The 15,321-nt window shown below is 38.5% G+C and overlaps 1 protein-coding gene across 2 annotated transcripts in view; it reads right to left on the bottom strand.

Annotated features, from left to right (window-relative positions):
• Nucleotides 1–15,321, bottom strand: part of GABBR2 (gamma-aminobutyric acid type B receptor subunit 2) — a 490,476-nt gene that overhangs the window by 123,161 nt on the left and 351,994 nt on the right. The window lies entirely within an intron of this gene.

The following is a 15,321-nucleotide window of genomic DNA, read 5'->3' as shown; positions in this document are numbered from 1 at the left end:
AATGACTTGTCAAAGTTCACCACTTTAACTGCTTAAATAATTACTTCGATAATTTCTGATATGATCATCATGTCAGATCAATTAAAATTTTATCAATTTATTAAAATCCCCTCAAACACCGGCAAAATAGGAAAAAATATCCAAATTGTCATACTCTTGCCCCTGCAGTGATTTTTTCCATCTTGCTCCAACCTAATTCCTTTGTAATGCTGTTTCTTATAATGTTTGACGATCCATCATCACGCATACATTTCCATCCTGAATGTGTCTTCATAGTGCTTTAACTGGCTGTTCTTTCTTCTATATTAGTACATGCAAATGAACAATATGGAAAAAAAACCCCACAAACCGCAACTTTGCTTTAAAACTTTGCTCATAGCATTATTGTAAGATTAGACCCCCAATGAAAACATTAAAGATATGTGCCTTCAACCTATATAACAAAGCTGAAGAACACCTCCACACTGGTAGTAAGAAATTTTCATTTTGCTTTCATCTGCTGCTCAAAATTACATGCTAGTTCAACAGTATTATTACAAATAGAAAATTCCATAGTAAATTACTTTCTAACATTAGCTCTATAGATTATGATGTAGGTGTTCTGCCCCACTTGTATTTGCAACAGTCCCACAAGTGAGAGGGGTCTGATCAAAGCAGATCAAAATTCCTCTCCCGCAGAGAGGTAACCAGGACACTAAAATATATAACAGGGCAAATATCCAGTTTTTCACTTATCACAGTCAGAATCATGGGTTGTTTCAGTTATATTTGGGTCTTACACCATTCCATAAGAGAAATTCACATTCAAGACTGCCAGAAAGCAAGAGAGAGTCCCTGGTCTTTCTCTGTGCCTCTTGGAAAAATACATCTACATTGCTTTAGAAAATTAAAAGGGGAAAAAAAATAAAGGTTTCTTTCAGTGGACATTTGTCTATCTGAATTATCTCTGAGCAGATACCAGAACTGAAACATCAACAGCCAAGATATTAAATATATATGTATATATAAATATACACACTCATTCATATGTACACATACCTATATGCAAGATACTGAAATTGAATATTTAGAGAAGCATTTTTTCACAAATACATGCCTTTTTGAGTACCAAATTTTGTAGTAAAATCAGAAGAAATTCTTCTACATGCTAAGAATTACACAATACTTTATTAGTTAATGAGAAATTATGCAAAGGCAGGCATAATGATGTTGAAGTGTAAAAATGGTATTTCCATAGAATGAGAATTCTAGCTTTGTAAGCCCCAACCTGACATAGTAATAGTACTAAAGGAACTATCAACTGCTTTAGAAAGACTCTCCAATCTCTAAAATTCTTACTTGGGTCAAAGATGCTGAAATCAATAAAATATCTCAGAATAAATGGAAATTATTGAACAAAACAGCAAAACTAAAAAATTCAGTCTACCACAACACTTAAATCTGGAATGTTATTTGAGATAATCAGGGTTCCCTTATAATCACAAAAAGGAAGTTGATACAAAAAACATATTGGAGAATAAATGATATGAGAAAAATTAAGATAGCTAATACACGTTTTCAAGATTGAGTAGCTAAAAGACAGCAATGAGTTTCTTTAAACGTACCTGAAAATAAAAAAAATGGATCCATGACATTGCTGGATTCAAGGTGAGATGACAGAAGAATGAAATCTCAATATTTTTGAATGAGGAGAATGCTGACAAAATTCTTATACCAGATCTTTCTTTTCAGGTAACAAATTAATTACTCCACTGAGATTTAGAAGATTCAAAATCAAGTGATATGTTAAGTAGTCGTTATAAAATGTATGCCCAGGTATAATATTGTTGTTTAACTGTCAAAAATAAACTAACAAGAGCTGTAGCTTGACAAAAACTAACAAAAGTACATAGTCTTTTCGTGCAAATTACTTGTAAGGCAGAAGGTTAAGCCAGTAACTGCTGCTCCTACTTTTTAAAGGCTTTATGGGACATGGTAAGAGAATGATGTGTAGGAACACACAGAAGCACTCGTGCAAGGTGTGAGATGACTGTCCTCACACCGGGATGGACTTAGACCCAGACTTCATAAGCAGGCTGCTACAGGTCACAGAACAACTCCTGTGAGGTGCAGTACTCTTGCTGCCTACCTAACCTATGCAAAGAGGAGACAAAGTGTGCCGCATAGACTACCACGAAAAAGGAGGAGAAGGAGAAGGAAGGCTGCTAGGCAGCTACAGCTATGGGGAGTGGGTCGCCCCATTTTATGAGACGCTTTTTCCACACCCCTTGGGCACACAACCAGTGACAGCGGGAAGCCCAGCTCTCCTCTGTCCCCTGCAAATCTCTCTCTCTCTTCTTGCTTACCTTTGGCCACAAGTGCCTTCCAAAATTCTACATGACCTTCACCTTAGGCCCCATCCCACCCTCCCCCACCAGGAACGCGCTCCCCCACTTCCGCATAATTAAATTAGTAAATATTTATACTTGCTTCTTACCCCAAACCATTAAAACAGGTCTTACTGGGAAGCCTTGAGCTGACTGTCCACAGGCATGTTAACACCAGCCTGGTGGCACCTAAGCCATGGCCACCTGCTGTCAGCTCCTTGCCAGTCTTTAACAGCTGCTCACAGGCAGGTTCTGATATAAAACTATGTTGACCACAAGTCTGCTGTCTTTTCACACAGCCAGTTTTATCACTGACCTGCAGGTTATGGTAGGGAAAGTGAGCATGAGGTAAGATTTGGTGAGCATGAGAGTTTATGAACACGGGTAGCAGGAAGCACTATAGGAGGGTAGAGAAGCACAGAAGGAAGGCATACACTTCCCAGAGTACAGGTGCAGCTTCTGGATGTAGAAGAACAAAGTCTGGAAAGTAGACTTCAGGGTCATTCAGGCCCTTATTATTAAAAAAAGCCCCCAGTTTTGTAGTTTTTAAGAATATATATATGTCACTGAAGCATCGCTAAATGCATATTGGTCCCATTAACAAAGTGGTTAACAGCTATTATGTGTTTCTTGTGTTTTCTCCAGGGAGAGAAGAACATACAGCAGGATGTTTTAAAATAAAAGTACATATGCATAAACATATTCTGATGGATATTGATGCTGGAGAAGACTAATTCAGAAACAACCCTTGCTGTTGTAGCAATGAGTAGATTTGTGATAATCTGCAATTTTTGTAGAAAAGTTCATTCTAGTGTTTGGCAGATCCCAAAAAAGCTTATTTTCACTTACATATGAAATATATGCTTGAATTTTTAGAGTATGCTTATCAGACAAGAAACAACTTTACCCTCTAAAGGGAAGCAATCTTTACATGCATAAAATATAGGCATTTACTACTGTATGGGAAACTCAAGTAGAGAAAGGCCTAAGGTACTTGCAGTAAATATCCTGTACTAGTACTAGGAGTTTTTTAAAATGGTTTTCAAAATATCTATATTTTCATGTTCAAATATATTGTACTGGTGTTTTGCAGATGATAAGGTATAGACAACTATGACTGCATTGTTTTGCCAGGGTGGGACAGAGTCTTCAAGGTTTGGGTACAAATATGGTATAGTATTACTTATGGATGCTGCTCTGTAAGAGTGCTTAACAACAGTGAGGAATCCAGGAGGAATAAATGCAGAAGTGAAATGACCTGCAGTGCATAGACATAAAGAGGATGGCTTTGTGCATGGAAGTTCTCCTTCAGGCCCTCTCCCCACCAGCATAAAGTCTCTTTTACACAGGTTAAGTTTCCAGCACTCTGCCATCTGCTTTTCACTTGTGTGTGTCTATGCCGTCTAGCTGGCACACCAAGCATCTCCCTGTGTGTGCCAGAAACAGAACTGCTCCATGTGGCACTTTGTCTCTAAGTAAAAGTACATCAGTACCTTTGAAGTTTAAGCAGCACTGAAGTGGTTATAGTGCAAAGCCAAGGTGCATCTTTTAGATGAGAGAGCATTACTTCATGGTCAAGCACTGCATAAAGACCTAGTGGCAGGTGACTAGATGGCTTGCTTCTCCTCAGTGACAGCACGAATAATCTACCACTGCCATTAATGTGTTTCAGTACAATGTCTTGGCCATAGCTCAGGACACTCCAGGTGAATGATACCAACTATAATCACTATAATATAAGCTGAGGCTTGCCTGCTCCATAAGATGGCTCATGACTAAAGGTGCGCCTTTAAAGGAGTACCAGGATGCCCAGGGTCTATCTTTTCAGTATCAGCCTATTAAACATTTGAAGGAACAAGGGAATATTCTTCCCCCAAATAATCATTAATTACATTAGACAATTTCTCATCCTAAATAGCTATTTTAATGCAGAATTTGCTGTCTTCAGAGAAGTCTGGTAACAGGAATCCATTGGTCTTTATTGCAGCCTCAACATATTATTGGAGTAATTAATTATGTGTCATTTCATCTGCATCAGCATCTGTTTCCTAACATAAGTATTAAAGTCTGGCTTTCTCTATACAGTGGTGGTTGCTTCCAGAAAACAAAATAGAAATGCTGCAAGGCTAGAAAGGGCTGAGCATTGAATGCCCAGGATAGAATGCAGTGAGGAACATTAATAATTTCCTGGAGTCTGTTTTCTGGAAGTTTTTCGTAAACAGGCTTTGGCATTTGATGGAGGGAGAGTTTTCTTGCTTTTCTTGCTTCTGAAACTAAGAACAACTCAAATCATTGACAAAAGAGCAGAAATGTTCCTGGCTGGCTTATAATGCCTCTAAACAAGGAAAGCATGTGAGCAGATTTGCTCCTAAGACCTTGCAAGTGTGGCACTGCTGAATGAATGCGGAAATATCCTAAAGAAAAGGTATATTGCTATTTGGTAGTCAGCTCCTGACTGCCAAAACCCATCAGTGTTGTCCTATACCAACTCTGTAGCTGTTTGCAGTCTTATAAGGGAGCACAAAATCTGTGTTAACTTTGGCTCTGGCTTCAGCCTTCAGAGGAACAAATCTGAATGAATGTATCCTATGTATTTGAAGTTTAAAGTGCAGAAGTGCCACTGGTTCTATCATATACTGAGCCTCCTCAGTGAATGAACAAAATTGGCACAGTGCCTGCTGTGTGAACCAGCCAGGTATCACTGATAGATGATATGTCTGTTGCTTTTAATAATGATTAGGCTGTGAATCATTTACTGGGAGTCTCACACTATACACAGCAATCTCATTAATGTTGTTACCAAAAGTGGTAAATGGCTGCTTCTAATCCACACATATGTAATGACTTTACTCGTGTTATGTACCTGCCGTCTGATTTCCATTCATGCAATAGTCTGTTTCTCTTAAAGGGTGTTACAAGGGGGTTCTCTCTCTCTCAAAGGGAGAACAATAGTCTGGATTGCCAAATGTGGTGGAAATTGGTTGGCTCTTGTTGGGTACCTCTGGTAGCTGAGTCCTCAGAACTGGAGCACCTAAAGCAAAGTGTTCTCAAAGCAGCAGCAACATGCCAGAAGTGTGACTACGTAACAGGAACACAAGTAAGAATAATTATGCATTAAAAAACAACAACAACCCCCCCTCAAAAAACCCAAACATACCAAACAAAAAAATACTCCAAACAAACAGTATCATGCTTCCATGTTCCAGAGTAACACTTCCACTCTTAAGAACCATAATCCCATACTAAAATCAGTGTTGTTCAACAGCACAAGAAGGAAAATATGCAGACAAAAATTTTGAGGCTAATCGAGCCTAAAAATTTGTGAGGAGAGTAGCTGAGTAGGCCATACGATGACAAAGGGAATTTGATTTCAGTACCTGTAAAGCCATTTTCACCTGAAAACAGTGGAACTATTAATACATTTTCTTGGGGTCTTAGTGCCTGAAACTGACCTGGGAAACACTTTGACAGTAAAGTCCAAAATTCTGTTTAATGGTGAACATCAGTGAAATACACTAAACATAAGGAACAGGATGAATAATAGATAAAACCATTACACAGATCTTCTAAAATATGCAACATTAGTCATCTTAAATCTCAAAAGATGCTTTAGAGTTTCTATGTCATACGAAAAAGTGCTTAATAAGATTGTGACCGTCTACCAAAGATAAGGGAAAATAAGGTTTTATAGTAAACATACAGCTGTATAGTAATGCATGGTACTGCAAAAGTAGATATGGAAGATTCAATTATTTTCTTTTCCTAGAAGAATAATGTATGTTTAGTGGGACTGAAAAGCAACATTTCCAAAACTGAAAATGGAAGCTCTTCACACAGTTCCTAACTAGACATGACACTGAACTGGGAAAACTTAGCAAGAGTCAAAAATCACTGACGTTTATGGGAATAACAGAAGTATTTGAATAATGAGTGTATAAAACAGTTCTCAGGTATACACAACTGTACATTTGAAGTCACTACTCAGTTTGAACCATGGTTGAAAACTTAAGTGTGCCAGGTGCACTACACATTTCTAGGATCTACCTCTGAAAGTATTTGTGCCATTGTGTAATTGTTGCAAATAAGCTGCTGAACAAGACGGATTAGAAGTCTGGTCGACAACAGTGGTTCCTATGTTCCTGAGGTTGGAAACATGTCCCACATTTATTGGGAAGTGAATAATGGAGCCAGAACTAAAATTGGAATTGCTTACTGAAGAGGAATAAATATCAGCAAGCCTCATCTTTTTAAGTAGACAAAGCAGCAGCCATTCATCCTGCCATTTTGGAACTGACCCTGCCCTATTTCTTTATTTTTGCCAATTTGATATGTGTTTCCATGGGAACAGAAGCAGGACTAGCCACCAGCTGAGTCAATCTCAGCTGCTGACTCCTAGTTCTCATGTTTTGTTCTGTTTCCTTGGAAACTGATGTCAAACGAGAATGAGAAGTAAACCGGCTTTTGCTCTTTAATATTTACTCTTTCTTTGGATCTGTTCTAGATCCTCTGTGCTGGCAGAATGTTTAGAGCTGACTCTAATGGCCAGTCATTTTCCTTCTCTCTGGCACGGCTGCCAGCCACCAGTGGGCCCCAGCAGATGCACGTAAGAGTTCTCAGTTTCAGCTATTGCTGATGGGCCGCCTGCTGCGAGCTAGAATGGCAGGGTTTGAAAGCAGGCTACAGATTTCAGGAGACATTTGGCTCCCTCAGTCTGTAATATTTCAAATTGGAAGGAAAGAAATTAAATTTATTTAAAAAATAGTAGGGGAAACAGATGGGCGTAATGGTATTTAGAGAGCAAATTGACTAACAACCTCTAACCTGCATTAGTCTGAACACCCCCAGAAACTACTTCACCCAATTATAGTCTTCATTTCATAATGTATGTTTGACAAAGTTCCCTCTAATCCAGCTGTTAGCTGACTGAATAGCCTAACACCACAATATAAACAACACCCCCTAAATACATCTGTTTCTGCATGTATACATAAGCAGAAAGAGAAAAGAATATGATCTGATTGTTTCAAACCAGCAAAGAATCTGCACAAATCTACATAAGCAGTGAATTTGAGCCAGACATCTTTACTAATTCCAGATCTATGTTACTTCTACATTTTTATCATGTGTGTACAAACACATGTACACCCCTTTCTCTGTATATAATTTTGGACCAGAGTTTTTTCCAGTTCTTACAGTAAATGTGTCATGACTGAAGACGAAAAAAAAAATAATTAAAGAATATGAAATAGCCCTGGAAAAGCAGGCAGGCAACTAATCTTTATGAAAGGCAGGTGCTGCTTGACCAACCTGGTCTTCTATAGCAGGGTGACCCACTTAGTGGTTGAGGAAAAGGCTGTGGATGGTGTTTACTTGGATGTTATACTAGTAAAGAGTTTGACACTGGTGCCCACAGCATTCTCCTGGAGAAAATGGCTGCTCATGGTCTGGACAGGCATACTCTTTGCTGGGTAAAAAAACTATATGAATAGCTGGGCCCAAAGATTCGTGGTGAATGGAATCAAATCCAGTCGGTGGCCAGGCACATGTAGTGTTCCCCAGGGTTCAGTATTGGGGCTGGTTCTGTTCAATATTTTCATAAATGATCTGCATGAGGAGATGGAGTGCACCCTCAGTAAGATTGCAGATAACACCAAGTTGGATGAAAGTGTTGATCTCCTGGAGGGTAGGAAGACTCCACAGAGGGATCTGGACTGGCTGGATCATTGGGCTGAGGGCAATTGCATGAGGTTTAACAAGGCCAAGTGCCGAGTCCTGCGCTTGGGTCACAACAACCCCAGGTAGTGCTACAGGCTTGGGGAAGAGTGGCTGGAAAGATGCCTGGTGGAAAAGGACCTGGGGGTGTTGATTGACAGCTGGCTGAATATGAGCCAGCAGTGTGCCCAGGTGGCCAAGAAGGCCAACAGCATCCTGGCTTGTATCAGGAATAGCATGGTAAGCACGACTAGGGAATTCATTATCCCCCTGTATTCAGCACTGGTGAGGCTGCACTTCAAATCCTGTGTCGAGTTTTGTGCCCCTCTCTACAAGAAGGACATTGAGGTGCTGAAGTGTCTACAAAAGTAATGAAGCTGGTGAAGGGTCTGGAGAAAAATCTGGTGAAGGGTCTAGAGGAGAAGTCTGATAAGGAGCAGCTGAGGGAACTGGGGTTGTTTAGCCTGGAGAAAAGGAGGCTGAGGGGAGACCTTATTGCTCTTTACAACTATCTGAAAGGAGGCTGTAGTGAGGTCTCTTCTCCCAGCTAAGAAGTGAAAGGACAAGAGGAAATGGCCTCAAGTTGCACCAGTGGAGGTTTAGATTGGATATTTGGAAAAAAATTATTCATTTTGGGTGTTGTCAACCACTGGAACAGGCTGCCCAGGGAAGTCGTAGAGTCACCATCCCCAGAGGTGTTTAGAAGACATGTAGATGTGGTGCTTAGAGACACGGTTTAGTGGTGGACTTGGCAGTGCTAGGTTAATTGTTTGATTTGATGATTTTAAGGGTCTTTTCCAACCTAAACTATTCTATGATTCTATGATTCTAATCACGGACTTAAGTAAAATTTTCTATGAAAATTATACTTGATCTATATCTGTGCAGCTGAATCCCAATTTTCATGTATCTTTTGCTTAAAAATGTAGAGACAAATCCATTTCATGAGACAAAAGGCTGTCGTAAAGAAAAGTTTTGTATTTGGTGGCCTCTGGTTTTAGTTAACTAGTTTATTAGGGTACATAACCATACTCACCTTGGACATACTTTTACCCTTTTCTTTCCCACCTAATATATGAACTCCTTCCTGAGTTTTCTTTATATCCCATCTTAGTTATGTTCACAGAATTCTCGCTTATCAGTGGCCTGACGTTACTACTGTGAGAAACTTCTAGAATCATATATTCAGTTGAATTCACATACAGTCAAAATAATATCTCTGGAATATTCATTCCTTCAGGTACTGCACTAGGAACAGTCTCACAGAAAAGACAATCAGATACCAGGAAGAACATTTATTCCTCCAGTCTTGTTGCAGTTGCATCCATCTACTTCAAATATACTCAACGTCTCTGGGTGCTCAGAGTTGTGTCAAGCTAGCTAACATTGTGATTTTGTTCTGGGTTTGTTATACGAATGATTAACTTAGGCTGTTGTAATTTTTTTAAGTCAGGCTTATTCTGCCTTATTGAAAGAGATATAAGATGTACTGAATTTCCCTAGTCTATTTATGGGTTTCCTCCAGAAGACCTTAAAAACAAAATCTAAAATCTTGCCTTCTTCTTTATCAGCAAGACTGTATAACAAAGATAAGAATCTCTAGATTTCTTGTTGCAGCTGCAATCAGGAAGGACCATTTCACTTAATGTTGATCTTCACAGTGTTCGCCTGAATTCTCCACAATCAGCCCTAATTTTTATTTTCTGAAATAACTTACTATAACCAGTAAAATTCTGTCATCTTGTCATTCACTTCCTCTTCCATTGAACAACACTGGTCTCAGTACAGAGAGTACACTTGTCCTGAAGGAGTCTACAGGTCACATCCCTCTTTTGCAGAAAATTAACTTTTATTTGTTCCTTAATTCTATTTCCTTGTTCTAAGGAATTTTATACCCATTTCAGGGCTTTTCTCTTATTCCATGGCTATTTCATTTTCATGAGAGCCTTTGATGAAAGAAATTGCTGAGTCCTTTTTGGAGACCCAGCAGGCTGTGTCAGCTTCTGTTCACATGCCTGCTGGATTCTTCAAAGGACTTCACTGAGTTTTTGAATAATTTGCTCCTTACAAGTGCCATGTCAACTCTTCCTCAATGTAGCATATTTATTTCTAATTATTTTCCTGATTATAATTTTTTATAAATTGGCCTGCTACAGATATTAACTTACAAGTTTGATGTTTCCACTCTGTCTTGAAAACATGGCAAGACATTTGCAAATTTTCATGCAGATATCAAAGCAGTTCTGAGCTAATGATTACATAATGTTGTCAGTAGTTTGACTATGACTCCTTTGAATTGCTTTAGAAAGCCTAAGTGAATATAATCTGTTTCCACTGATCTATTTCTGATCAGTTTCTCTATTCCTACCAGCAACTCCAGTCACTCCTCAGTCAGTTCATCAGAAGGGTTCTAGCGTAGTAATCTACACAAACTCTTTTAAAAAGAATTTTGCTGAGCACAGCAGCAAAGCAATCATTTAACCATTCTACATGGCTTTGTTTTCTGCAAGTAATGCTCTCATATTCTGATTAAATATTGTCCCCAAAGATTCCCTGGAAAACTTCCTGCTACTGATATTTAGAGAAAGATGTATTATTCGTTCTTTTGCCTTTTGCAAGTTTTTTTTAGACTGCTTTATTGTGTTCTACATTTAACTTACCAGACTTTATGATCCCTTCAGTTTTCCTCATTTGGATACAACTTTGGTTTTTTGAAGGATGGCCTCCTGCTGTTTCGTCATGCTGAGTCTCTTCTTTTTCAAGTCTTACTTGATGTGAGACATGCATTTACTCTGTGTCTCGCATAAGATATTCTTAATACTGTCTAGACCACCTGCAAAGATTTAACACTCTACAGTGTCCTTTTTAGTGTCTCTTTAAGAGGCTTCCTCAGTTTCATGTTGTTCCCCTTTCTGATGTTGAGTACCACTCTACTGATCTTTTTTGGTTGTTGCTTCTTCAAAGCTATCAAAGATAAGAATGATGTATTTGCAGCCACAGAAAAGTCCTTCAGCTATCAACACTTTTGAACAGATGTATGCTATTCAGAATGCAATCAAGGGTTAATTCTCTCTTTGTGGATTCTCTGTTGAATTACAAAGCAGTCATCGCTCCTAAGTGAATTAGTCTGAGCAGCACATTTGCCCAGTTTGCACAGGCATTTTTTGCTCTTGCAATGTTTATGACTCCCTCAACGTATCAGTCAGAGCTGACTTTCTGGCTTGTTGCTTAGTAGTATGTGTCCAATAGCACTTGGAATGCATAGGTATTCTTCCTCACTCACTGAAATGATTAATTTGTTAATCTGACTTCACTCCAAGTTTTCTTTAACAGACTGCACTACAATGCCACTGTCATGGCCTACTCAATCTTTCCTGCAAATTGACATTTTTATTATAGCAACATCCTCACATAAAGTTGGACGTTTTTAGTTTCCACATTTTATTTGTATATGAGCACTAGAAGCTCAAATAGGATGCTGTCTCACTGGTCTGGTTTTTGGTTTTCTCTTCTCTATCTTCCAAAATGGCACTTCCTCCCTCCCCCACTCCTTTCATGTTTATTACCATCCCAGGACAATTCAGTGTAAAACTTTAAATACTGGTATACCAGATACCAGAATGAAGTCTATTTTTAAATACTGATGATGATATCATATGGTTGCACGAAAGGAAACATCACAAAGATAATTACATAACTGGTACTAAGATATCAAGGAATGCAAAGGTTACTGCAGGTTTTAAAATTCTAGGAGAGATACTGGCATCTAGTATGCGAAGTATTACTTTTCTTGAGTCTAGCACACCTTAGGAACTATAAAAGCTAGTCCATTTCCCCTAGTCTACAAGTAATACATTTCATAAATATATTTATTAAACATTATTATTGGTTACCTTCCAAAGCCCCAGTGATGCAATCTGCGTCACAGATATTTGTGTTGGGAGAAGACAAGCCAGTCAGAGGATTTCAAGCTACACCATTGTATTAGGAGGGAGAGGTGAGTTTGAATGTATATCTAGAAACATACTTACTGAACTGTAATAGGTACGTAATTGAATTGTGACGTGGCTATTGCACATAGAGAACAGACTCCACTTTGTAAAAGGATTTTGCTGTTTGAGACTGGTTTCCTTCCAGTGCAGGTGTATTGGTCAGCAACTGAAATTAGAGCAAACTGGTTTCTTATGTACTTTCATCTTGTGGCTGGATTCTTTGTGTCTAATTAAGCATAGAGCTCCCTTATAGCAGGTCATTTATAATGTTTTGTTTTAGGCAGAGGGGTAAACTCACTCTGACACTGTCTTCTAAGGGAGAGATGAACCACCAGAACTTGTCCTCCATACAGTTGACTGTTTCCATCAAATCTGTAGCAGTGCTATGTCCTTGAGAGCTGTATCTGCTCAGTCAGGTTGGACTGAATCTGGCAAAGTTTATTATATTAGGCAGAAGGAAAAATCACACAGGGAACCCTTACACATCAGAATTGCCTTCTTAAGAAACCAGGACAAAATCCAGACGGTTGGGAAAAGTGGTAGAGCATGGCCACTGGGGCAAAAGCTCTTCCACAGCTGCATAGGCAGAAGCACTGTGATTCCTCATGGCCTGTCGAACCCAAGAACCCAGTTAGTGGGATGGTGAGGGAGGATGTGCCCTGGTTCACACGACCTGGAATAACTTAGTCTGGCACAGACCTTGTCGAGATCAGATCGTATCTGCAGAACATTTTGATTATGACAAAAAAAGGTGAATTACAATGAAAAAAACAAATTCCAAATTCAGCCTAGGAAGAAGCTAGTGAGTAAAAACGTGATTGGTCTCTTCACCGGTCTGAAGCATTAGCAAAAGGAGAAATACTACACCCGATACAACATGCAAAACAGATGAATAAAGGTAATTTTATGGACTAATTTGCATTTTTTACACTGCTGCATGAAGTTGAGAAGCATTTTATGTCAGAAAAAGCTTTTGCATTACGTGAGAATCAAGCCTACAGTATCTGTATAAAGTGTACGTAGGAGGAACCTTAGTGTTCTCTCAGAGATCAGCATACAGCAAAGGAAATTTTAAAGTGGTTCCTGACTTTATCTGCAATCTATTTGCTTTTATCCAATGATTTTGTTGTCTGTATGTCAAATACCAAAAAACTCACCTATTGATGGTTGGAGGATCTGGATATTTTACGGCTCAAGTCATTAAAACTTTTACCATGATGTCTTATAGCAGCCAGAGATGTGCTTTTCACAAGGAAACCTGACATCTAGGGTCAGGATGCCAGAGACCAGTCTGAAAACTTGACAGACCAAACATCCCGCCTGATTTCTTCCTTCTGTCAGAGACAGAAAATCACCACAAGCACCTTCTCATCCCTTTGTGCTTTTAGATGTGGACTGCCTGTCCTCAGCTTTTAAGGCAGGGATAGCCTGACTTTACAAACAATTCCAGAAAAGGAGTCTGGATTTTTAAAAAGGCCTTGATAATTTGCTGTTGTTGGCGTTCAAATGAACTATTTCGTGAATAATGCCAAACAGCAAAGGACAGTGTCAGTTTTTAGGCTCCTCATCTTGGTTACTTTGATTGACATGTTTAAGAAGACGTAGTTAACAGAGGGCCACCCGATAGTGGTCAAATGCAGAACTTCGACATAGGAAGCTGATGAGTATTCATAGTTAAAACAGCACTCAAATGGTTCATTAGCTAGGATGACTGATTGCATTCATAAGTTTGGAGCCTAGTCTGTCTCACTTGGATCAATTTTAACCGAGACCAAATATCCCTTTAAAATGATTTCATAGAAGCAAGTGGGTCAATGAGTATATGTGACACAATATTCTTGAAGTAAAACAGAAACTTGCTTCCAGTAGCGTTTACTTTGTGGTAAGTACTTTTCAAACACACAAAAGACAATACCTGCTGAGGCAAGCTCTACTAAAGGATTCACCACTACAGAATGCATTTAAAAACCCTATTAAAAAAAAAAAAAAAAGTCAAACTAAAATAATTTTTAAAAAGAACTCACACAATTGCAATTTGCTTTTACAAAGGAATTTCTGAGACCTGAGGAGGTCTGCTTCAGGAAAGCAAATTGCAGTTCACCTCACTGCTTATATAAGACAAAAACATATGTCCAGTATTTTAATTTCCTTGTATAAAACTTTCATTGCCTTCCCTCCCCAAATCCATTAGCTTAAGAAAACATTCTGTGCATAACTTATAGTATTAGCAAAGAGCTATAACAAAAGAGCTATAACAGCAAGTTTAAATCAATTCTATGATGAGTGTTCAAAATATTACACATTCATGTGTGTGCATTAAGTGAATATGAGTTTGCATGGGCTTACATAGTTCCCAGAGAATTCCAGTTCTGATACAAAGTTCAGGCAACTGGTGTGCAGCCTCATGGTCTACACAGCACTCAGCATGGAACAGGCACACTAAGTCTTTAGTGGTATACATTACACAACCAAAGAATAGATAGAACTGATAGGTTCAGATGGAAACTGCACTAATTTAAAACTTGAATAAACATTATTTTTCAAACATCTGGTATTTATGGTTTGATAACTTCACAGTTACTGCTGCTGTCTGCAAAAATTTAACTTGAGTGATTCTGCTAAGACGAGATATCAGGATCTTTAGTTATGGCTTCCCTCTGATAAGGCAAAAAAGTAAAAGTCCTTCTAACTCGTTCACCCACAGCACTGACATGAGCATTATTTCAGCTGGATTTTGTTACTACTCATCATATTACATTTGGTTTTATATCAGCAATGAAACAGTTAAGAACACTGATAACTGAAACATCAGTTGCAATGCAGTTGGAATGAAATGAAGTAAACAAGGCTATTGACAAGCTGCTATTGTTTCAAGCTCTACAAACATACAGCAGAAGTGTCTCCACAAGACAAATTCCAGTTATACTTTTCATTTTTTTATTGACAATTGCAATAACTGCAGAGTCTCATTAAAAAACAAAAAAAGTTCAAACTCTAGAGAATGACCAAGAGGTATCTTTCAGACTCTGAAGCGATTTCATAAAAGGCACCCTGTGCAGTTTAGGAGGCATCATTCTAAAATATCTCCTACAAATTACATTCAAATAAACGGTAAAATCTTCTACAAATAAAATTCCAGAGCCATACTGCAAAGTAAGAACAAGGTAAAACCAATGGTATAAAATATCTTGTTTTCTTGCAAATGTTAACATCAGAAAACTACCATTCTTTTTCATACTGATTGCCAAGCA

Source organism: Columba livia, chromosome 2, assembly GCF_036013475.1.
Source record: "Columba livia isolate bColLiv1 breed racing homer chromosome 2, bColLiv1.pat.W.v2, whole genome shotgun sequence".
Taxonomy (NCBI): Eukaryota; Metazoa; Chordata; class Aves; order Columbiformes; family Columbidae; genus Columba; species Columba livia.
This window is presented reverse-complemented; position numbering and strand designations above follow the sequence as displayed.